The sequence below is a fragment of the Boleophthalmus pectinirostris genome, unplaced genomic scaffold (genome assembly GCF_026225935.1).
Source record: "Boleophthalmus pectinirostris isolate CB_2022bp ecotype Guang Dong unplaced genomic scaffold, ASM2622593v1 HiC_scaffold_23, whole genome shotgun sequence".
Lineage (NCBI taxonomy): Eukaryota > Metazoa > Chordata > Actinopteri > Gobiiformes > Gobiidae > Boleophthalmus > Boleophthalmus pectinirostris.
Window position 1 is genome coordinate 5,596,089 of NW_026571207.1, and position 18,078 is coordinate 5,614,166.

Here is an 18,078-nt window from a genome sequence, read left to right on the forward strand (position 1 = left end):
ACAAGGACTGAAATCAGGACTCAAACCAGGTCTAAACAAGGACTAAAATCAAGACTAAAACCAGGTCTAAACTTGGAGTAAACAGGTCTAAACAGGGACTAAAATCAGGACTAAAACCAGGTCTAAACCAGGTCTAAACAAGGACTGAAATCAGGACTCAAACCAGGTCTAAACCAGGTCTAAACCAGGACTAAAATCAAGACTAAAACCAGGTCTAAATTAGGTCTAAACCAGAATTTAACCAGGACTAAATCAGAACTAAACCAGGACTAAAATCAGGACTAAAACCAGGTCGAAACCAGGTCTAAACAAGGACTGAAATCAAGACTAAAACCAAGTTTAAGATTGGACTAAACCAGGTCTAAACAAGGTCTAACTAAATCAAGACTAAACCAGGTTTAAGCTTGGACTAAACCAGGTCTAAACAAGGACTAAATCAGGACTCAAACCAGGTCTAAACAAGGACTAAAATCAGGACTAAAACCAGGTCTAAATCAGGTCTAAACCAGGTCTAAACAAGGACTCAAATCAGGACTCAAACCAGGTCTAAACCAGGTCTAAACAAGGACTAAAATCAAGACTAAAACCAGGTCTAAACTTGGAGTAAACCAGGTCTAAACAGGACTAAAATCAGGACTAAACCAGGTCTAAACAAGGACTAAAATCAGGACTCAAACCAGGTCTAAACCAGGTCTAAACAAGGACTAAAATCAAGACTAAAACCAGGTTTAAGCTTGGACTAAACCAGGTCTAAACAAGGACTAAATCAGGACTCAAACCAGGTCTAAACCAGGTCTAAACAAGGACTGAAATCAGGACTCAAACCAGGTCTAAACCAGGACTAAAATCAAGACTAAAACCAGGTCTAAATTAGGTCTAAACCAGAATTTAACCAGGACTAAATCAGAACTAAACCAGGACTAAAATCAGGACTAAAACCAGGTCGAAACCAGGTCTAAACCAAGACTAAAATTAGATCTAAACAGGTTTAAACCAGGATTTAAGGACTAAACCATGCCGCACACACAGCATCTCCCCTCATGGAGGCGTCTCAAAGGTTACATGAGACGGACTGTCCTCACAACACACCCATTTCATCTGCAGTCCATCTTCAGGGCCGCGGTGAGGAGCGAGGCGGCATTAAGCCCCGCGCGTAGCCACTCTCCGCCGCTCCATATGTAACAAAATAAGGGAACTAGTCGCGGCCAATTTCCCCTGACCTTTGGCGTGGCGGAGCGGCGGCGGCGGCGGCTTTCGGGGGCTAAACCGGTTAGCGCCGCAGGAATAACAAGTCACCGCGGGTCACTGCTCCGCCCCGGCTCGCGCCCGGACCGGAGCGTTTAGCAGAACACGCACGGCTCGTCCCCACGCCCCTGCGGTTTTGTGAGGACGCTGCCAAAAGGGCTTGTTGGACAGGTTTGGCGTGAGAGGAGAGGCCAGACACCGATGATGAGCGTTTGTCGAGTCGATGTATTTACACGATGAGCAATCAGTCGGAAATTTATGAAGCAAAGGAGACGCTGAATTTTGACTGTATAGCCATGTGTTATTTCAGTTACAATCACAATGTTTTTACAAAGTTTCATAGATTCTTGCTTTATAAATGTGCTTTTTTCTGGATTTCAAACAGCCGTGTTATTTGAATTTATTAAGGAGACGGTCCAGAATTTTGGACATAGGACCTCATTTCCTAGGCCCCGTCCACACTAGTACGTATTCGAGTCGTTTTCGTTGTGGATGCAGTGTTCGTCCACACTAATCCGATGGAAAAACGGCTCCAGAGACGGAACTTCCGATCCGGTGCCGCCAGCTCCCACGAATTCATCTGAGAACGGATCTGGTGCAACACTGTGTGGACGCCTGAAAACGCTGATGTAGGTCTTTGTGCCACGAAGTAATTCACCTTCAAAACGCTAAGAGGCAAGAATATATGTTCATTCATATATATAGTCTCTGTGTACGACCTGCAGATGTAAAATCTCTGAAAAAGTTTAACATGAACCATCTCCAACGCGATAGAAGCACAGAACAGACTCACCATCAGCAGAACACCCCTCTGTCACAGAAAGAACACTCACATTCCACTGAGTCGTACCGTTTAGTCCGACAGAAGCTGAACCGTGTAGCGCTGTTTTTTGAGTGCTCAGTTTATGCAAATTAGCCATGCGGGTTTAAGTTTCCTTTCTGTAAAATGTAAACAAATATGCTCAGAGCTGTGTGGATAGGGAAGGATTGTGGACACAGAAGTGACGTGTCTGGACGCAAATCATTTCTGATACGGTGATTTGTTTCAGTGTAAACATAGCCCTAGTGAGCCAGAGTGTTGGAGACATGTGGAGACACTTAAAAAAAAAAAAATAAAAAAATTCATCCAGTCCTTGTATTTGCAGATGTCGCTGGTGCTAGGCTAGCGCATGTCAATGGCCATAGTTATCCTGCCACTAAAAACAGTCTTACCCACTCCACAAAACACCCAAAACAAATCTATTATTACTCCAGACTGTCGATGTGAATGTCTGCGTTGATAGAATAATTTTAGAAGTAAAACCAACCTTGCATTTGAAGGATTTATGTCTGAGCAGCAGCAGTGAGTTGTACTTCCTGATATCACCTAGCACCGATCTTACTGGCAAAGTAAAATTCCGCTGCTGCTGAGAAAATAGTCCCTCAACATGCGACGATTCATGCGATGCAAGATTAGTTTTATTTTAAACATTATTCTATCAACACAGACATTCACATGGACAGTCTGGTGTAATAATAGATTTACTTCGGGTGTTTTGTGGAGTGGGTAAGACTGTTTTTAGTGGCAGGATAACTATGGCCATTGACATGCACTAGCCTAGCACCAGGGACCTTTGCAGATTATTCAATTATTCAGTCATTAAGTTCTCCACAAGTCAGAAGTATAAGGCACACAAAAATGATGTGTGTTAAATGTACATAAACCATTATCCATCTTATTGGTACACCAAGTTAGGCATCAAAATGATACATGTACAGTAGTAATTAATTACATTTTAGTCATTATACACATAGAATTCAGAAATCCATTAGCGAGTTACTTGGAAGGGGGTGGAGAGCTAGCGGTAGATCCCGAGGTACAGGTTGGAGACCCCAGAGTTACACAACGCACCTTTAAAGGGGGCACATTGTTTAAAATAGACCATGTTACAACAATGTTTCAGAAAGTTTGGTTTTATAACGTCGGTGACAAACAAAAAGGAAGAAATATGAATTAGAACACAATAATCAAAGAAAATGACAGTTGTATAATAGCCTTTTCTAAGCTTTTAACCGTGTTATAACTGCTTCTGCATCAGTAACTCGCTCAGAGTTTCATGGATATTTGAATAATTGTCCTGTGTTTGAGGCTTGAGTGCTCAGGAGTTATGAGAAACATTAGAGAAATCTAAATTGTGACTTGTACCACTAAAAAAACAGTTTTATTTATTTATTTTGGAAATCAGTCCTCCCTCTGTGCGAGCCCAGACTGACAGAGCTGATGCAGACAAATAACTTTCAGGGTTAGGCTGCGTTTACACTGAAACAAATTACTGTATCACCCTATCGAAAATGATTTGCATCCGGACACGTCGTTTTTGCATAAGCCAAGAGCTCAAAAAACAGCTCGCTCCTTGTGCGCTGATGCAGTTCAGCTTCTGTCGGACTCAAGGAGACGACTCAGTGGAATATGAGTGTTCTTTCCGTGACAGAGGGGTGTTCTGCTGATGGTGAGTCTGTTCTGCGTTTCTGTCGTGTTGGAGATGGTTCACGTGAAAAACAGGTACAGCCCCTTTAAAACCGATGAGGCCCTTTTAGGTGAAACGTCTCATTTCTCAAAGTTAATCAAACCAGACCAAATGAGCAAATCGTGTCTCTTTTTGACAAATGTCCTGGACTCGCCATTTCATTCCTCTCTTCAGTCTGTCTTATTAGTCCAGTCTTAAGTTGATAAAGTGCTTTGGATGTGTCCTCTCCAGATCGTCTCTCAAGTGTTCTAGTGTGTGTGTGTGTGTGTGTGTGTGTGTGAGTGTGTGACAGGGACCATGAGAAACTAATGAAGATTGACACAAGATGGCGGCCGGCGTGATGAACTGTCAGCGGTGCTTGGCTGAATGGTGTTGGGCGTGCGGCAGGTTTCCTCTGTGTTCTCTCACAATGACGGTGAGCAGCGCCGGACGCCTTTGTTCCGCTGACAGACGCGCTGTTTGTAGCACAACCTTCTGAGCGCGCTAATCGTGTGAGTAATTAAAAGATCCTCCGTTCTCCATCAGGCGCTCACAGACATGTCAGGTTTGTACAGGCGGCATCAAAGGAAACAGGGAAAAGCACGTACGCCATGTCAGTGAACTTCAGTGGGATTTTTTTCATTTAATTCATAGTAAAAACACCCATCAGTGTTTTCTGTAAAAGCTCTGGTTGTCATGGTAATGTGCAAGCATCTGTAGCTGTGAACAGGTCTAAAATGTTCATTCGTTCATTTTCTTCTGCTTATCCACGGCCAGGTCATGGGGGCAGCAGTCTAAGCAGGATCTCAAAGATTTCCTTCACCCCAGACACTTCCTCCTGCTCCTTCGATGGGACCCTGAGGTGTTCCCTGGCCACCCGAGAGACATAGCCCTTCCAGCGTGTCCAGCGTTCCCCGGGGCCTCCTCCCGGTGGGACATGCCCGGAACACCTCCCGAGGGATGCGTCCAGGAGGCATCCGGAACAGATGCCCGAGCCACCTCAGCTGCTCCTCTCGACGTGGAGGAGCAGCGGCTCTACTCCGAGCTCCTCCCGTGTGACTGAGCTCCTCACCCTATCTCTAAGGGAGTGCCCAGCCAGCCTGTGGAGGAAAATTATTTTGGCCGTTTGTATCCGCGAGCTTGTCCTTTCGGTCATTACCCAGAGCTCATGACCGTAGGTGAGGGGAGGGATAAATCAAGAGCTTTGTCTTTCGGCTCAGCTCCCTCTTCACCACAACGGTTTGATACAGCGACCGTATCACTGCCAACGCTGCACTGACCACCTATCAATCTCATGCTCCAAAAATGTTCTTATTTCTTATTCTTATTTTTTATTCTTTTTTTTTTTTTTTTCTACAGGGAGAGAACATATTAATGGTCATTTAAATTTTAAATATGTAAAGATTATAGCCAGCGTGACTCATTTCCGTCTTCAGTTTCTCAGCAGGTTGATGTGAAATCATCTACAGGACAGGGAAAAGTACAGCAATAATCACACAAATGTACATAAAACCAGTACACTCACTATACACACAACACACTCACTATACACACAACACACTCACTATACACACAACACACTCACTATACACACAACACACTCACTGTACGCACAACACACTCACTGTACGCACAACACACTCACTATACACACAACACACTCACTATACACACAACACACTCACTGTACGCACAACACACTCACTGTACGCACAACACACACTCACTATACACACAACACACTCACTATACACACAACACACTCACTATACACACAACACACTCACTGTACACACAACACACTCACTATACACACAACACACTCACTATACACACAACACACTCACTATACACACAATTCATTTCAGACAGTTCATTTGAAGTCAAGAGTTAAAGAGTTAAACCAACTAGAAAAAAGAAAAGTTATTTGGTTAAACATGGAGACATATTTGGAGATTGAACCAGTGTTTTAAAGTATTAGAAAATGCTGCAGTGATGAGAGTTCTCGTACATGACCTGCACTGTGTTCCATGTTTGAGCTGCTCGATAAGCAAAAGAGTCTGTCCAAAAGCACTTTTCCTAAACGGCACAGAGCAGTCGCCTCTAGAGCTGCTCTTATTATATTTTATGTTTTATATTTTATATATTATATACAGTACTTGTACACAGTCTTTATTTCACAATGTTCTGAGTGGAATTTGAGTAATAGCTGAATCACGAATGCATTTAAAAAACACTTGTACGTAAATCATTACACAATTTGAGGCGGAGTAGAAATGAAAGCAGAGGATGTGAGGAGTGGATATTGTTCATAGCAGGTCTTAAGACGGCTGGGCTGGGTCCAACAGCACACAGTACACAATATATTATATAAAAGATGTCATATTTTGTGACCCTGTTTGATTTTATGGTGTAAGTTGAGTTAAGGGTAGTGATATACTCAGTCACATGGGAGGAGCTCGGAATAGAGCCGCTGCTCCTCCACATCGAGAGGCTCTGGCATCTGTTCTGGGTGCCTCCTGGAGCCCCCAGGACGAGGCCCTGGGAAAGACTCAGGACAGGCTGGAGGGACTATGTGTCTTGGCTGTATTCATGTGACATTTACTGTATATATGAGAGAGAAAAATCTGCAACTGTTACCTAGCAACCATGATGTTATTAAGGGCAAAAACATATCTTCCTCATGTGTAAATAGTTCCAGCGCTTTGATTGGAACTGAACTTGACATATGACATTTGAATCTGTACATGTACATGACCAGTCAAAGGTCTCATTCAATAGTCCCCTGAGGTTCATTTGTTTTTCTGATCATTTATGTTATTAGGTTCTTTTTTCAGAGCAAGAGTTTGTTTTCATACCTGACAGTTTTGACTGCTCAACAGCGCTCTTCCTCAGAGCGGTCATGTGATGTTGCTGACGTGTCCGCTCTGCTGATTTATAACGGTTTTGAAGTCTTCCTACCGGTGGACAGAGGACAACAGCGCCATCTGCAGTCCAACTTCCTCAGGACAATTTCCAGGTGTGTGAGAGTAAAATACCCCCTCGTCCCGGTTTATATTCCCTTGAGCATGCTTCCGTATTTCGAGTGCCAGTCCATTAGGGATGTAACAATAACTGAAATTTTGTGATGTTGTATCGTCAAAAGTCTCACAGTATATTGTGGGCCTTCACAGTATATCAAATTACAAGTCCCTTTGCTTAAAGGTTGTATGGAGGATTATTAGTTTTTTGTTTCAAATTGTCAATGATAGCATTATAGAGGTGCAGTAGCCTTGTAATTATGATGACCAAAAAAAAGAGAATAAAAATTCATCAACTCTGGACGTGGTGGGGCTAAACATTTGCCAATAGATAACGACACTGCCTCGTTATCTGTGAGCTGACAGGCTGTCAATCAATCTCCCTACGTTTCTAGCGTAACTGACTTGCCTGCGCCGCCGGTACGTGGTTTACGTACGACTGTCACGCAGTCCACAGACGCAAGCCGCACAGACGCTGTTTACTCCACCAACGCAACAGTTCTTAGCGGCTTTTTTTGACCTATATCTTCCTCGCAGTTTGCACAAAGTTTGTTGCAATGGCAGACAAGAATCCAGGAGCAGTTAGCCGCAAAAGAAAGTCCGTTTTTGAGGTCGCTGAAAGAAGAAGACAAGGGGAAAAGCAGGGAAGCCAAACTAAGGTGATTCTTGAAGATTCATTCCAGCGATGGCGCGACTGAAGCAGACGCAGGGTCTAAAGACTGACGCACTGGTCCACTAATTACTCCTGGACAGGAAACTTCTGCTTATTATGAAAACGTAGTTTATTTCCAAGAGCTAGAGAAACGTTTTTCAGGACACGAAAGCGATATCCTATGTCTGAAAATGTAATTTTGAAGGCAAAGAAAGAGTCCGCTTGCTGCTGCATGTTGTAGCTAGTTCATTCGCACGGAATCTCCGCGCAACCTTCTCTGCTCCCCTTTCCTGCTCCTGTCCCCGCTGCCCGTTCTGCTCTTCCCCCTGCTCCTCACTTCTCCGGGCACGGAATCTCCGCACACCGCTCCCCTCTCCTCTCCCTGCTCCTCACTTCTCGTCCGCGAACGAAATGTCCGCACATCCCTCCCCCGCTCCTCACTTCTCCGCCTTGCCTAACCAACACTGTAGTTAGTTGTTTACAAGTCATGTGCAGCGCACCGGCTGTAAACAAACCTGTTTCTGGCGTAAGGAGGAGGCGGGAGGAGGCGTTTCTACGTAGGAGCTGTAGGGGAGGGGGGGTGGTTTCACGCATGCGCAACATTTGAAAAAGGACAAACAGTCGCTGGATTTCTCGTTCCTTGGAAAATCCTCTATACAACCTTTAAATGCACGGTTTTACAATAGCAACAGTGTATAAACTTCGGAAACTACATATCCCATGATTCATTTCAGTACAGACAACACAGAGAGATATGTTTTTACTTGAATTCTTGGGATTATGACGGAAATAATTCACACCAAAATCTCGTCAAGGTATTTTAAAAGCAGAAACGTGTCCTATCTACAATTATATCAGCCTCTTTAAAATATCACAATAAATATCATACCGTGAGATGCATATCGTGATAATATCGTACAGAGAGATTTGGATATCGTTACATCCCTACAGTCTATAATGTGGTTCTGTGTCACAGCTGTCTTGGGACGGAGCAAATATCAACAAAAAACATTGTCGCTTAAAGAGGCAATTGAAATATGGTGCAAAAGCAGTGGGCAAAAAAAAAGAAAAAGTAAATCTAAAAAAAAGTTTGACGTTATTTTGAGTTTCTTTTTTTTTTTCTGCATTCCATATGTCTCATTCATAGTTTTGATGTCTTCAGTGAGAATCTACAGTGTAAATAATCACGGAAATAAAGAAGAAACATAAATGAGAAAGTGTGAACCAAACTTTTGACTGGTTGTGCACCTGTCATCTTTCTGTTTTAGAGAGTATGTGGCAATCAGTGTTGGGAGTAACGCTTTATAAACGTAATGAATTACTGTAATGCGTTGCTTTTTGCTGTAACGCAGTAATGTTACGGCATTACAGGGGAAAAAATATATATATTTTACTCGGTACAAATGTCAGTGACTCACGTTACAATGCTTTTTTAACCTGGATTGAAGTGGTGGGTTTTTTCGTTTTTCCTCAAACAAATTTGCTAAAATCACCGCGAGATCTGAAGCAGTGAAACGCCGGAGGTGCGTCCACGTAAATTTGGTCCTGGTTTAGACCTGGTTTAGTCCTGGTTTAGACCTGGTTTAGTCCTGGTTTAGTCCTCAATTCAGTCCTCAGTTTAGACCTGGTTCAGTCCTGATTTTAGTCCTGGTTCAGTCCTGGTTTAGACCTGGTTTTAGGCATGGTTCAGTCCTGGTTCAGTCCTGGTTCAGTCTTGGTTCAGTCCTGGTTCAGTCCTGGTTTAGTCTTGGTTCATTTCTGGTTTAGACCTGGTTTAGACCTGGTTTAGTCCTGGTTTAGTCCTGGTTCAGTCTTGGTTCAGTCCTGGTTCAGTCCTGGTTTAGTCTTGGTTCATTTCTGGTTTAGACCTGGTTTAGTCCTGGTTTAGTCCTGGTTTAGTCCTGGTTTAGTCCTGGTTCAGTCTTGGTTCAGTCTTCAGTCCTGGTTCAGTCCAGGTTCAGTCCTTCAGTTTTGTCTTGGTTCATTTCTGGTTTAGACCTGGTTTAGACCTGGTTCAGTCCTGGTTCAGTCCTGGTTTAGTCTTGGTTCATTTCTGGTTAGACCTGTTTAGACCTGGTTTAGTCTGGTTTAGTCCTGGTTTAGACCTGGTTCAGTCTTGGTTCAGTCCTGGTTCAGTCCAGTTCAGTCCTGTTAGTCTTGGTTCATTTCTGTTAGACCTGGTTTAGACCTGGTTTAGTCCTGGTTTAGTCCTGGTTTAGACCTGGTTCAGTCCTGGTTTAGTCTTGGTTCATTTCTGGTTTAGACCTGGTTTAGACCTGGTTTAGTCCTGGTTTAGTCCTGGTTTAGTCCTGGTTCAGTCCTGGTTTAGTCTTGGTTCATTTCTGGTTTAGACCTGGATTAGTCCTGGTTTAGTCCTGGTTTAGACCTGGTTCAGTCTTGGTTCAGTCTTGGTTCAGTCCTTGTTCAGTCCTGGTTTAGTCTTGGTTCATTTCTGGTTTAGACCTGATTTAAACCCGGTTTAGTCCTGGTTTAGTCCTGGTTCAGTCCATATATGGCACAGAAGTTCGGCGTCTTCACACAGTTATTTTATTGAGAGTACCTTAAATTGCTGCAGTAGTCCTATAATATTTTAGATGTTAAACACAGTAATACTGTAATATAAAAAAAAAATATTTTGAAATAACAGTAACTTGCCCAACAGTGGTGACAGTAGCTTTTGTATCTTGTCCTTTTGTCACGTTTTATGAATTGCGTGCTCTCCGTTTTCTTCTGAATATGCATCGTCTCTTTAACAAACACATTCAAACCTAAATACATAATCTTCTCCGTGTTTACTTCGGTGGTGTCAGTATTAGCGCAGAGCCTCGTACACAAACCCAGTCCTCATTAGACCCCATACATCAGGCCCGGCTCCTATTACCGCACTTCCTGTCGGTGCCTGCGGGGGATTGTGGGAGTTGTATTGAAGTATTGAGCGGCAGATTCCCTGCGCTGCACAGGCTCCGTGTCAGGAGTGTTAAATGTCACATGTGGACGTGGACAAATGAAGCTGGAATCACCATCAAGCCTGCGCGGTGTGTTCAGGGACACAACGGATAATGACGCGCACAACAACACCGGCTGGATTAGCTGCACAGTAAGGTCATACTTTATTTTATTTTATTTATTCTACTTATTTACTGCTATTTTATGATTTGTATGTTTCTGCTTTTACTTTTTTATTGTTGGTATGAACACATTTTAGCAATTTACCTTTTTATTGTCTTCATTTTATGATCTCTGAGCAGAACTTTGGAAACTGCTTTGTTTGTAAAATGTGCTAAATAAATAAAGTGGATTTGGATTTTGGATTTGGATTCTTACAAACCTAAAATATGTCATGTCAGCAAAATTAAAACTGGTTTGATGCAAGAGGAATGGAGCTTTATAATAGACACATCAAGAATCTTGGAGTTCCAGTCATTGCGCAATTCATACTGGGCAGGATTTTCCGAAAACGTGAGCATCAAACCTCCATGTTTGATTTCCCAGTGGGATGCATCTTTTCTAGTCTTTTGAACCATATCACTTTTGTTTCTGATTCTGATTTTACCATATTTTAGTTTTGGGATTCGGACATCGTAATTGTGTGGTTGTTGGATCCTAACAGTGGAAAACGGCTCGAGAAATTTGTTTGCGAACTCCATAGATGCAAAAGGGAATCAGATGTGTGTGACTGCAAACCTCCGTTCAAACTGTTTCCCTTCCCGACGGAATTGAAAAGTACTGAAAGGTGAAGGCGATGGGCAGGATTGATCTACAGGAAGGACGGAAAAGGAATCCTCTGACTGCCTAAATTATCCCGAGTTTGCAGTGAACATTTTGCATGTGTCCGTCCAGATTCCACGCTGAGCTCATCTGCATAATGAGGTGGTCCGCTCCCATGTCCTCCTCGTCTTTAAAGTCGATGTCCATGTTATAGTTTGGCAGGACGCTAACAGAGCTCGTTGGTTTACTGAAACAGCATTCACAAAGCAGGATGATTGTTGATTGTTTTGTCACGTTTTGGCTGAAAAACTCAAGCGGCTTATCAGCGTGATTGGGGTGTAATGTCTTTAAGTGCCATCATTTATTTGTCTTCATGTTGTTCGCTGCCAACATTTTTAGACACAGTAAACACATCGGTCTTTCCTCGTTTCCCACCGTAGTCACAGTGAAGCCGAGCGCTACAAACACTTTACATACAGTTTGTTCTCTGCACTTCATATCTCCTGCTCTGTGCTGCGTGTGTGTTTGCTTAGTGCAAAAAAATAAAATAAAATAAAAAATAACAACAACAATATAGCGCTGACACTCCCTGCACACACTCTGACAATGAGAGCGTCACTGCCAACTACTGTAGTGGATGTGCAATTACACTTTATTCTAGTACGGCCAAAAAAAAAAAAAAAAAAAAAAAAAAAAAAAAAAAAAGCATACATTACCAAACTACCACTACCAAACGTGGACAAATTGCCAAATTGCATCCTCGCCTTCAGTCGCCTACATACAGTGTTGGGGAGTAACAGATTACATGTACCGGAGTTATGTAATCAGAGTACAAATTATGAGTAACTGTATTCAGTTACAGTTACTGTTTCAGTGAGTGGTAATTGGATTACTTTGTTACTTTGTTGAAATAAATGGATTACACAGAGGTATTTTAGTGTTTTCACATTTTGGGCTATATCCCTTTTTTTTTTTTTTTTTCTGGTAATTCCACTCATTCCTGAACACTAAACCAGGTCTAAACCAGAACTAAACCAGGTCTAAACTAGGTCTAAACCGAGACTAAACCAGGACTAAACCAAGTCTGAAACCAGGTCTAAACTAGGTCTAAACCAAGATTAAACCAGGACTAAACCAAGACTAAACCAAGTCTAAACCAGGTCTAAACTAGGTCTAAACCAGAACTAAACCAGGTCTAAACCTGGACTGAACCAGGTCTAAGCCAGGACTAAACCAGGTCTAAACCAGGTCTAAACCAGGTCTAAACCAGGTCTAAACTAGGTCTAAACCAAGATTAAACCAGGACTAAACGAGGTCTAAACCATGACTAAAACAGGATTTATCAGAACTAAATCATGCTGCATGGACCGTGTCTCCTCCTCTTCTCTCAATAATATTTTTAATTTGGTTGAGTAAAGTCTGGGCTTTTTTATTTTCTTTTAGCAGACAAAACATCTTATGTTACGATATCCTAGTCTTTGCTTCTCTACAGCAAATCAAGTAATCCCAAGTATTTAGATTACGTTTGTAATCTGTAATCTTTAGGGAAATACATTTTAAACGTAACCTTCCCAACACTGCCTACATACAACAGGAAACGTTTCAGTCGCGTCTCCAAAGCAGCTCGTGGGACACAAGCACCATGTGTCCGTTGCCAACATTTTAAGACACAGTAAACACAGCGGTCTTTCCTCATTTCGCTCCATACATTTTACGTATGGTTTGTTCACTGCACTTCATATCTCCTGCTCTGTGCTGTGTGTGTATTTGCTTGGTGCAAAAAAAACCCCAACCATCTAGGGTATTTTGATTCCTGACCTAGTTGCTGGAGAGAAATTAAATTGAGTGGAGGCACTAGATGGCACCAGCCTGGCTAAGTAGCGGTAGTGATAGACAAGGACAATTCCTTGGTTGAAACGAACCACATGATTCTAGTGAAGGTGTATGGAGTTAAAAAAAAAAAGAAAGAAAGAGGGGAACAAAGAGGGGAAAGAGGAGAGCACTTTCAGTATTTCCACATGACATCACAAGAGGAAACAGAGTGTTTTCCATGTGAGAGAAGAACTGTTAATCATGTGAAACAAAACACAACTCCAGCTCTGTTTGTGATGAAGAAACAACATTATAACAGCTCAGAAAATAGTGTAATATGAGGCCCTACAAGTACCGAAGAAGTGTGTATTCTGGATCCCAGGCAAACCTGCAGCAGTTTAATAAATGAAACAGGTCTTTTGTCTTCCTGTTTCCACCTCTTCATAGCGGCCCTTCACTGTAGAAAGCATCAGATTTTCTTTTATAGTTTAAAAATGGCCATGTGATCTCTGTACTAATGACTTTTTTGAGCCTTAGTCTGAATTATTTTGAATAATCACAAGTTAAGAGAGCACAGAGAGGTGGGTGGAGGGCCGAGGTAACTGAACTGTTCTAAACGCTCAAGCCTCGAATTCAGGATTACTCAAACACGCATGAATCACCTCTGAGTACAGTGAGATTATGAGGGAACGCGGTTATATCACTGTTAAAAGCTCGTAAAAGTTCATTTTAAACAATCCGTCCGCTTTAACAGTGGATCTTTCCTAAACTCACTCTGCGCTCTCCCCCTCCAGGCTCTTCGGTCTCAGCACACTCACAGCTAATGGCAAAACTGACGACAGTCGTGCAACAACTGGAAACCTGAGCGGGGCAGAGTCGTACTGAAATCAACTTTATGCAAATTCAGAGCGGAAAAGCCAACACCTTCACAGATTCTTGACAGGATGGGCTGGAAAGTTGCTACTAATTACTCCTGACCTTTGTTAATGTCACGTAGAGGGCTATAACATCACTACAGTGAATTGTGCTCATGAAAAGGTCTTTTGAGGTTCTTGGTCTTGAAAAATACAGAACTTAAGACCTGCACTCTGACAGGTGAAAGCTCAGAACCTCCCTCACTGAGCTGCACTCCAACTGGTTCGTGATTGTCTGCTGGTGCTGGGGTTTAGGTAGTGACCATTCAGATCAGAGAGAGACATTTAGGTTTCAGGTTCAGCACTGAAACTGGCAACCCAAATGCTGCTGTATTAAGGGCCTGTTTACATGACAATACTTGCAGGTAAAAACGATAAAATCTTTTATCAGAAGTGCCTTTCATTTAGACCAGGGTTCTCCAAACTTTTTATTCCAGTGAGCTACTTTTACAAAATGAAAATGCCAAACAGCAACTAGTTTCAGCAGTCACAGGAAACTGAGTAAATATAAAAGCCACGGCAAGCCTTAGATAAGGTATAGTTTGATGTCTAGAAAACATAAACCATTATCCATTTATTAGTGTACAAAGTTAGGCATCAAAATTATCCATTTACAATGAATTTTACTTATTCAACCCGATATGTATAATCCAGAAAAGCTACCGGTAGCTCCCGAGCTAGAGGGCGGAGACTCCTGGTTTAGATGGTGATGGCGTTTTGGGGGCTTAAAATCTCAAAAATCTGAAACCACCCTCCAGAGTGGAAAAGCTGAATACGCTCCACCGTAGCGTCTACACTGCCCCAAGACGCAAAACTCTGATCTGATCTGCTCACGTACATGTTTACGTCACATACATACAGTACACGTAAACATGTCAGATCAGACCTTCTTCTTCTAAACTTACAGGAGGTGTCCCAAGAAAAGTACAGAATCTGCAGAGATACTATTAGTGAACAGAGAAGGATCTGCAGTCACCTCTGTCAAATTCTGGATGCACCAGTTTGTCGCAGGTGAGACGCATGCATCCACAGTCGGATTCCACGCACGCAGATTTCCTCCCGAAAATGCTCGTCTAAGCACAGAATAAAAAATGAAAACGCGACGCCACTTTTGCGTCTTCTGTTCTGATCGTCGTCATATAAACGTAGCCTAAGAGTGGAGCTGTTATGAAATGTTACCAAAAAGCTTAACTACACTGAGATAGTGAAAATGCCAGACTAAACGGTGAGACATGGCTGGTTGATGTGTCATGTGAGGCTCATTCTGTTTTCTGATTGGACAATTGTGTTGAAACAAAGCACTAAATTATAACATCAACTACATGAACATAATGCCCAGTGTTTTTGTAATTAAGGATGAATCAGCATTAGACTTGTTACCAGTAAAAGCTTTATTTGATTTGAACAAAACAGACTCTATTACAGACTCGTGGTCCAGAGTATAAAAACAAACAGACAGACAAACAATATAAAAACATACAAAACAATAAGAGGCCTCTAACCTCTTAGAAGATGACTACACCCGTGTTTCCACAGCTGAGTGTAGAGGACGGCACTGTATCTAGTATTAGTCAGCAATAAGAGCATTTCTTAAAACAGCTACAGTGTAATGAGGACACACACAGCTCATTGGCACTGGTCCAGACTGGTCTTTTTAACACAAGTCTTAGAGCGGGGGAGTCTAAACTACGGCCCAGGGTCCAAATGCAGCCCTCACGCCAATGTTTTTATTATCTTGAGAAGTACTTTTTTACTGTTATTTTTAACTAGTCGACCACGGTCCCTCAAATAACTAACCATTCTGATGTGAGTCAGACCTGCTATTAAGGTTCTGCGACTGAGTTCAGTTGCGGTGGTACTTTTTCATGAGTCATAGTATCAAACAGTCTGTGGCCCTCCATGTGGTCTGTGTTTTAATACAGAGCCCTCCATGAAAAAAAAAAAAAAATGAAAAAAGTTCTCTCTTAGTCTCTGTAGGCCACTCTCAGTCTCTGTGGCTTGATTTATTATAGTTCACCCACAGATGAACAGTGTAGAGCGAGGTGTAGAACACTCTAAACAAAGTCAATTTAACCCCAACTTTTTGTTTGTGAGGAAATGTGATAGTTACTGGTCTCACATCACTTGTCCCTCTGCCCCAGCCTCTCACGGCCAATCACAGTCAGCTAATGAGGAAGCCAGTACTCTGTGAGGTCCTTATGAGGAGGACTGTACTCAGTAACTGTTTTCAGGCTGATCAGAACGGTGCCGGTGTCGGTTCCCGCACCAGTTCCACCGGGAACCAAAGTGCTCACTGTTGAACAACTCGCGTTCATACCGTTTACTCATGACGCGTCATCGACAGAGGGTGTGGATTTGCCACCAAATAGAAACAAGGCCATACGAAAACAGATGTCACAGGGAGGAAAATAACAATCATAGATCGCATCATCGACATCAGCGAGCATTTGTACAAGTCATTATTTAAGTGTGCCAAGCTTTGCTACAACATCGATCTGCTGTGGAGAAGATGGCAGCATCATCCAAACCAAAGATGTAATCTTATTAGGTGAACACGGATACATGCAAGACGAACAGTACGTAATAGTTTTTTCTAGACTTAAAACTTTTCATTACATACATGATAGTTTCAACTGCTCTGTTTGTTTATTTTATCATGTGTGACCCGGATGAATGTGCTGATGTCTACTGTATCGTCACGGTTTGCTTAGAGTAAAACTTGATTAATGTTGGAAAACAACTTTTCGGTTCCGGAACGCTCTGATTTCCAGCATCAACATGTGAGTCGGTTTAAGATCAGCACCGGCACGGTTCTCTGTCGCCTGAAAATGCCTTGTGAGGTCCTAATGAGGAGGACAGTACTCTGCAAGATCCTCCCTCTTCATTCGAGTGGCAAAACCTTCACAAATCTGCCGCTCTCTGCCCTCACGCTCAGAGACACATCCAAGACTCCAAAAGAAGATGATTAACCACGTTTTCATCAACCCCCCCTCTCGCTCTCTCCCTCTCTGTCCCTTCCCTCTCCATCCGGATCCTCCGTCTGGAAAAGCCGTCTTGTTGATGTTGCCGTTCCATTGGTTAGTTACAATAATAATGCGCTCTCCCCGCTCGACGTTCAATGCAGGCAGATTGTATTCGGAGCGTGCGAAGCCATCCAATCTATGTGTAAATGGGCTCCAAATGAATGCAGGAAGTAGCCGGGAACTGTCGCTGGGAACGGATTTGATTCAATTGGTAATAAGTGTGAGAGTGTGTGTGGAGGGGCCGGGCAGCACAGAGAGCAGAGGGAGCTAATGAAGGATTTGACAAACGCTCACGTGTTGGCATTACCAGCATGTTTCTTCTTCCTTTCAGCTTCGATATCATCATAACAGTGTTTTGAAGGCATTATGGGAACAGAGTGTATGCAGGATTGGAACCGGATTTGGCAAAAGTAGGCAATTTTATTTACTTGACGAATAGACTATGCACAGACACAGATGCCAAAAAAAAAAAAAAAAAAAAAAAAAAAAAGTCAGACTAAACGCATCAAGTCCATCCACAACTGCATTTCAAATAGAGCTGCCAAACTAGGCAGTGCCTGGAGGACTAAACAGGAACGTGAGAGGAAAGGAGGTCTAAGGAATGATTTAACCTAATTACAAACACCTCACTGTAATCAGCGTAGTCATGCCTGATGTCACCAGTTACTGTAAACTGCAGAGACCAATGAAGGCAGCACACAGTAGCTCAGGGGTCACCAAACTTTTTTTTTCTCTAGGGGCCACATTATTTTTTCTGACTGTGTTGGGGGCCGGGGTCGGGTCGCCCAACGAAGGAATACATGTGTTTCGTAGTGACTAAGCAGATTATATTCTTTGAAAACAGACACACTTTCTTTTCATATCAGACAGACTGCACGGTCCTTATGCTGAACAAAAAAATTATCGGTCGTCCACTGTTCTTTGAAAACTCGACACCCTGTCAGCTTTTTGTACTTTAACACAAGACATTTTTCTGTCCTTAAATACACTACAAAACTGCACGTGTGTTGACTGTCACTGTTTGATCTGGAGTTTGCCACGTGATGAAAATTCTGGTGGCAAATATAAATACGTCATATAATAATGTAAATATAATTTTTACTTATTATTATAATTTTTTTCTTTCTAGTTATGTTATTATTACTGTTATTATTATCAACCTTTTTTGTGTTCAAGCTTGATAATTACTGTAATATATGTACAAGTGACTTTGTTTAC